Raw genomic sequence first — 7,816 nt, 5'->3', positions numbered from 1 at the left:
GAGATTGCTATCTTGCCACCCATATAATTCCATTAAGATGTTTGGACAACGCACCTTTGACAGGAAAGAGTTACCTATGACAGTTTCCCCCCCTCAAAAAATTAAGTTTTGGGGAGTTTAAGGCCTTAGAGTAGATTCATAAGACAATGTCTGCTTGGGTCTTTGGTGGGCTACAGAAAAAGGGAAACTCTAAAGTCTCAGCGTATTGCTTATATATCAGCCCCAAAATGTTAGCTCTCTGGGGAAATTCAAACCACAAGATGGTATAATTACTTTAGATGGAACCATATGAGAGGACTAGGGATTCACTGGTATGTCAAAGCATTAATCCTTCCTGAAATACTGCATGGTATTCTAGAGGCTTGAATAGGCTATTGCTGCTAGACAGAATGAAGAAAGCCTCAAATTCAGTTTTTGTTAAGAAAAGTCTAATTTTAGAGACTGAGTGTAGGTATAAAGTGTATGCAATAAACTAGTGACACGACTGGTCATTTTATTACTAAATTTGCAATATCTTAAAAGAGAGCAAATAATTTCATCTAAGTTCATATCTTCCTCTTCCTCCTTCTTGTGCCTTGAATCGCTTTTGACTTGGCACTTTTGTGTGCCTTTGACAAATGTTTTAACATCAACCTTATTTGCCTTATCTACATCTTCAGTTGGGAAACTACTCAGTGGACCAAGTGGTCCTAAGGGTGAGGCAGCAGCACTGAACATATTTAATACCTGGTGGAAAGAAGAGGTCAATGTATTCTAAGTCTCTTTTGCCTTCTGTAGAAGAGATTCTCCAGAGGGAAAAAAAGGAAGTAACTGCTCTTGGACTGCAGCATTGGCCAGGATAGAAACTACAATCTCTGGAGTTAGTATTCTGATCAAGTCAACTTGTTGTCAATCTCCTACACCAGATGGTACATTAATAGCAATTAAAATGTTCTGAAAGTCATTCAGTTGAATGGGCTGGTTTGAGCTTGTTGCAGTGCTGGTTCTATTACTTGAATTTGGTGCAGGGCTTGGACTATTTACAGAGGCAATTGCTTGAGCACTGAATGCTGGTGTACAGAGTACCAGAGAGGGAAGATGGGGTTGTAGTAGCTGACTGATTCTGGGAGCTTGATAAAGAGCTGCTTGTTGAAGGCTCTCTATTCCCCAGTCAAGCTAGCTAGACTAGGACCTGCCAGTGCACCTTGCTTACCAAGTCCTCCCAAGCCAGTTAGTCCAATAAGATGCATAAGTTAGTTATGACTCATGTTACTCTGAAGGCTCTACAGACCTCCTTCGCCTCTAAGTGCTGCAAGTTCATGACTTCTTACTTCTCCCACCCAAAGCTCTTGGCATAGGTAAATTATTCAAATGTTCATTTATTTTCCTGCAGTGTTCCTTATTCTTCTGAGAATTAGGTTTATAAATCCAAAAGAAGAGTTACTTTGATCCTACCTTGATATTCAACACTTATACTCTACCAGTAGTACACTGACATACTCTCTTAAATTCAAAGTCATCAGGAAAAATGAATGTCATCTTCTATATTACCAGAAGTACTAGCTTCCAACAGAAATGAATAAGGGAATCATCTGTTTTTTGAATGTGTACAAGCTTTTTCCATTTATCTGGGGTGTGTGTTTTCCCTTTCAATGACATTTTATCTTGCCTGAAACTGAGCCCAGAAAGCCTAGAACTAGGCTGGGAAACAAAGCACATGAAGTCATTGTGGGGCCCAAGACCTGAGCTGAACACCATGGATGAAGCGGTGTCTTGAACTTGCTCTTCCTCATTTCCAAATTCAGTTTCCAGAGAAAACTATGTTTATTGGCTATTATGAGTCTTTCATCTTAATAATTCAGTCAGTAGTTTAACCAAAAATTTACATAAACTTTTCCTTTTTGATACTGGTAATTTGGTTTTTTATTCCTTTTTTGGGGGAGATTGAATTAACCGGTGGTTTATCGATTTTATTGGGTTTTTTTTTCATGAAACCAACTCCCTGTCTTTACTTGTTAGTTCAATGGTTTTCATTCAATTTTATTAATCTCTCCTTTGATTTTCAGGATTTCAGGCCTTTCAGGATTAGTGTTCAATTGGGATTCTTAATTTTTTCTTTTTCTTTTTTTTCAGTTGCATGTCCAATTTATTGATCTACTGGTTCTCTATTTTATTACTATAATGCATTTAAGAGATATAAATTTCCCTACATACTTAGTTGCATCCCAAAAATGTTGTATGTTGTCTCCTTCTTGTCTTTTTCTTTAATGAAATTGCTGATAGTTTTGGATTTCTTCTCTGACCCATTCATTCTTTAGGATAAGGTTATTTAGACTTTAATTTTTCATCTTTTTTTTCTCCAGCCTTTTATTGAGTGTAATTTTTATAGAATTATGGTCTGAGAAGGATACTTTTAATATTTCTGCTTTTTCATTTGGTTGTGAGGCTTTTATGTCTTCTTATATGGTCAATTTTTGTGAAGGTGCCATGGACTGCTGAAAAAAAAGATATATTCCTTTCTATCCTGAATCATATTTTTCCAGATATTTATCAATTTAACTTTTCTAAAATTCTATTCACCTTCTTTTTTCTTTTTTAAAATTTGATTTATCTATTTCTGAGAGGAGAAAGTAAATATCTCCTACTAATATAGTTTTATTTGCTATTTCATCATATAACTCATGTAACTTCTCCATTAGGAAATTAGATGCTATGCCATTTGATGCATATATGTTTAATATTGATATGACTTCAATGCTACACTTTATCAATATAGAATTTCTTCCCTTTTCTCTTTGAGTTAGGTGAAATTTCACTTTTGCTTTGTCTGAAATCATAATTGTTACCTCTGCTTTTTTAACTTTAGCTGAAGCATAATAGATTCTGCTCTTGCACTTTAACTTTATTTCCTATGTGCCCCTGCCTCCCTGCTTTAAATGTATTTCTTATATACAGCATATTGTGTAGTTTTGGCTTTTAATCCACTCTGCTATCCTCTTCTGTTTATGAGTGAATTCGTCCATTCACATTCACAGTTATGATCCCCAGCTATGTGTTCCTCTTCATTTTTCCTCCACCCCATTTATCCTTTCTCTCCTATCAGCCTTTCCCTGTTCACAAATGTTTTGTTTACCAGTCCTTTGGATCCCAGAGACTTTTTGTTTGTTTGAATGTTTTGTTCTGTTTTGGGGAGAGTAGGTATTAGGTCCCAACTTTTCAATATATTTAAGATTAAATAATACTAGTGAACTTTGCATTAGTCTTTTTTAATCTACCGCAAGTGTTCTTTATGTGAATTGACTTTAAGTGTTTTTGTTTTTGTTATAATATTTTTATATGTCAATATAATTTTAAAATGTTTATTTTCTGATATTTTGCAAAATGTTCATATCTTTGACCATTTGTCAATTGAGGAATGCTTTGTATTCTTATGAATTTGACTCAGTTCTCTGTATATTTGATAAATTAAGCCTTTGCCAGATAGACTTGCTATAAAGACTTTTTCCCAGTTCATTGTTTGCCTTTTTAATAATTTTATTCAAACATTGTTTGCCTTTTGACCTTTGTCACGTTGCTTTTTTATGCAGAAACTTTTAAATGTAATGTAGTCAAAGCTATCTTATTTCACATCTCATAATATTTTTAAGTGGTTTTCTTAATACTCAGTGAGGATATTTTTATAATGCTCTGTAATACTTCAGCAAGGTTGAAATTATTAGTTGAAATGACAACTTTCCCAACTTAAAAACAAATCTCTTATATTTATTTATGGATATGCCACTTTTTCTGTGGTTTCATATCAGGATCCAGTGACTGACAATAGGATCCTGTGACCTCTGACACAAACATATCTGAGATACTAAGGAAGAGAAAAGAAAGTGAGGTGCTGACATTATATTTAAAACTTACTTGGTCAGATTTAAAGCCTGAATTTATATAGGAGCTGGCAGGGCTTTTAATAGTTTTCTAGCTAATTGCTGGCTCAGGAATTCTCCCTTATGTAGCTTTTATAATCCAGAACCCTGATATAAAAATAATATGATATATAAAAAAATAAATTCTCATAATCTTACATGCTTCTTGGAGAATATGGGCCTTGATTTCCCCAAAGGAGCACTTAGAATATTATGACTATATATTACATGAAGGGCCTAACTATGCTTGAGTATATCAACATGATGTTAAATGAGTGATAGATGCATTGCCAGGGAGCTGTTGGGGACACTTACTTTCTGGCACAAATCTTACAAATGATACATGGGATTGACATTGAAAGGGATAGTGACTCAACCTCTACTATCCAGGTGGTTATGTCCAAGGACTCAAAGTGTCATGATGCAGCAGTCTGATTTCCAGAGTCATCTGCTATTGCTGTCAACTTCTTCGGCCATCTGGAGTCACGTTGCTCTTCAGAGTAATTCTTCTGGAAGATCTAATTTCTTATGATCCAGGTCACTGAATAACTGCTATGAAAATTTAATTATTAGGATCAATTCCTTAATTTAAAATTTGATATTTACCGAATTTTACAAATTATTAGTAGATTATACTCAGGTATTAGTGTATCCCTTTCAGATAGATAGATGAATGGATGGATGGACATGGTCTCACAGACACAGTTTAAATACTTTGTTATGTGGGTTGTTTGTCTAGATAAAATAAATGAAACACTGAAATCTGTACAGCATACAGGTAGTGTCTATGAAGTTCATGTTCATTTTTACTTGTGAATCACATTTCTTATGCTGACAGTAGTTATTGAACTCCATTTGGAATCTATCCAACAATATATAAAGATTGTATAAAGCATATGTATGAATCTATTTCCCTTTAAGTTGAAAGTTTGGGAAATTTCTTGATATCTCAGTTTTCTCAATAGTAAAACAAATTTAAATAAGGTAACAGTGCTGACATTTTTCACAGAGAGATTTGTTAGAGCTAATTTAGGTATTTGTGCAAGGAATTCTATATTCATTTATTCAGTGAATATTTATTGAGTATCTGCTCTTTTAGGGTTTAGAAAGGATACTTTTTTTAGAGTATTTTGGAAATAAGGGAATAAAACATAAATTGTTGATATAAGCAGAACATAATTCATCAACATTTTAAAAGATTTATTACTATCATGATTTTAAACTATTAAATCAAGTTCCAAGTATGACTATAATTCTATAGATTGAAAGGCTTCCTTCACTTTGAAATAGCAATATTTATAATTATGAGATTAGCATTACCTGTAATGATGCCTTCTGTTTTAGCAAAGATTATCCACTGGAACTTTAATGTATTTTCCTGTGGGAAAAGTCAATTTACAGAATCAGAGTCACAGAGTTGCCAGAGTTAGAAGAGAACTCAAAGACCACCTGATCCAGCCCAAGCCTGAAAGAGAATCCCTTGTACAATATTTTTGAAGAGGCTTTATCTAGCTTTGGCTGAAAAATTAATAAGAGGAAACTCACCATCCCCTAAGGCTACTCTGGAATCACTCTAAGTGAAGTTTTTTTTTTCTTTTCCTGAATTGAAGCCTAAATTTGCATCTTTGATGTTTCTCCCTATTACTCCTAGTGATTCCTTTTTGGACCCTAGCATATCAATGGCTATTATCATTACTATTATAATTTATTACCAGTATTATTATTACTATTATTATTAATTTTATGTTTTTCTTTGCCTCCATCTTGTGTTATCACCAGCTTTATTTTCCAAACTTTTCAATGATTTCCTCTTTCTATCTAGGTGGTTTGTAGGATCCTGTTATGGAAATACCAGCATAATTTCTGTATCTGTCTCCATTGGTATCTACTTTTGCTTTTTCTGCTACGTCATGTAGACTTCATTTCACAAATCTATAATTATTAGGGTTGTTTCTGGAATATTAGGAGGATAGTAAGCAGATCTATCATTGTACTTGTAAAGCCATTGTTTTAGGGGATGGATCCTAAAGGCAGAGTTGACATCAAGTATTCAAGTAACTAGCTTTTTGTTATCTTGAAGGCAATCTTACCCTCCTTAGACCCAGATATTATATCATTTCATTCACGACCAGGGTTTTATTATTTTAAATTAAGAATATTCAATAATTTACTAGCCATGTTTTGAGCTTTTTAAGAGATTATTATAAAAATCAAAGGTAAGGCGTCATGATGATTTATTGTCCGATCTCATCTCTGCTATATAATAACTGAGCTTAAACCTTATCTTTTATTCTAAATATGTGATCATGGGTAAGTCACTTAAATTTCATGATCTGGAAAATGTGGGTAATAATACTTGCAGTACCTACTTCACAGAACTGTTGTGAGAATCAAATGAGATAATACACATAAAGTCTTTTTTTAAAACATTTATTAATATTCATTTTTAACATGGTTACATGATTCATGCTCCTACTTTCCCCTTCACCCCCCGCACTCCCCCCACCCATGGCCGATGCACATTTCCACTAGTTTTGTCATGTGTCCTTGATCAAGACCTATTTCCAAATTGTTGGTAGTTGCATTGGTGTGGTAGTTTCGAGTCCACACCCTCAATCATGTCCACCCCAACCCATGCGTTCAAGCAGTTGTTTTTCTTATATGTTTCCTCTCCTGCAGTCCTTCCTCTGAATGTGGGTAGCGTCTTTACCATAAATCCCTCAGAATTGTCCTGGGTCACTGTATTGCTGCTGGTACAGAGGTCCATTACATTCAATTTTACCACAGTATATCAGTCTCTGTGTACAATGTTCTTCTGGCTCTGCTCCTTTCGCTCTGCATCTGTGAGGTCTCCCTTTTCATCTTTGATACTATCAATTTGGTTTTCTTCTTTCCTTTTTTTTTATTAGATTGACCAGTACTTTGTCTATTTTATCTGTTTTTTCAAAGTACCAGCTTCTAGTCTTATTTATTATTTCAATAGTTCTTTTACATTCAATTTTATTAATTTCTCCTTTGGTTTTTAGTATTTCTAATTTAGTTTTCATCTGGGGATTTTTAATTTGCTCGCTTTCTAATTTTTTGAGTTGCATGCCCAATTCATTGATCTCTGCCTTCCTTAATTTGTTAATATATGCACTCAAGGATATAAATTTCCCCCTGAGTACTGCCTTGGCCACATCCCACAGAGTTTGGTAGGATGTCTCATCATTGTCATTTTCTTCAATGAAATTGTTGATTGTTTCTATGATTCCTTCTTTGACAAATTGGTTTTGGAGAATCATATTATTTAATTTCCAATTAGTTTTTGATTTTCCTGTCCAGGTGCCCTTACTAATTATTATTTCTATTGCATTATGATCTGAGAAGGTTACATTTATTATTTCTGCTCGTTTGCATTTGTTTGCAATGATTCTATACCCTATAACATGGTCAATCTTTGTGAATGTGCCATGTGCAGCTGAAAAGAAGGTGTATTCCTTTTTGTCCCTATTTATTTTTCTCCACATATCAATTAAATCTAATTTTTCTAGGACTTCATTCACCTCTCTTACCTCTTTCTTATTTATTTTTCGGTTTGATTTATCTAGATCTGAAAGAGGAATATTTAGATCTCCCACAGGTATGGCTTTACTATCTATTTCCTTCTTGAGCTCTGCCAGTTTCTCCTTTATGAATTTGGGTGCTATGCCACTTGGTGCATACATATTGAGCAGTGTTATTTTCTCATTGTTTATACTGCCTTTAATCAGGATGTAATGACCTTCCCTGTCTTTTTTAATCATATCTGTTTTTACTTTGGCTTTGTCAGAAATCATAATAGCCACTCCTGCCTTCTTTTTCTCACTTGATGCCCAAAAGATTTTGCTCAAGGCCTGAACCTTAAACTTGTGTATGTCCACCCGTCTCATATGTGTTTCTTG

General features: G+C 34.2%; 1 pseudogene; it reads right to left on the bottom strand.

Annotated features, from left to right (window-relative positions):
* Nucleotides 1-417: 417 nt before the first annotated feature.
* Nucleotides 418-1,638, bottom strand: LOC123246022 (annotated as a pseudogene).
* Between the last annotated feature and the right edge of the window lie 6,178 nt (nucleotides 1,639-7,816).

Source organism: Gracilinanus agilis, chromosome 4 (genome assembly GCF_016433145.1).
Source record: "Gracilinanus agilis isolate LMUSP501 chromosome 4, AgileGrace, whole genome shotgun sequence".
NCBI lineage: Eukaryota > Metazoa > Chordata > Mammalia > Didelphimorphia > Didelphidae > Gracilinanus > Gracilinanus agilis.
Note: the sequence above shows the minus strand (reverse complement) of the source record. Positions and strands in the feature narration are given on the sequence as shown.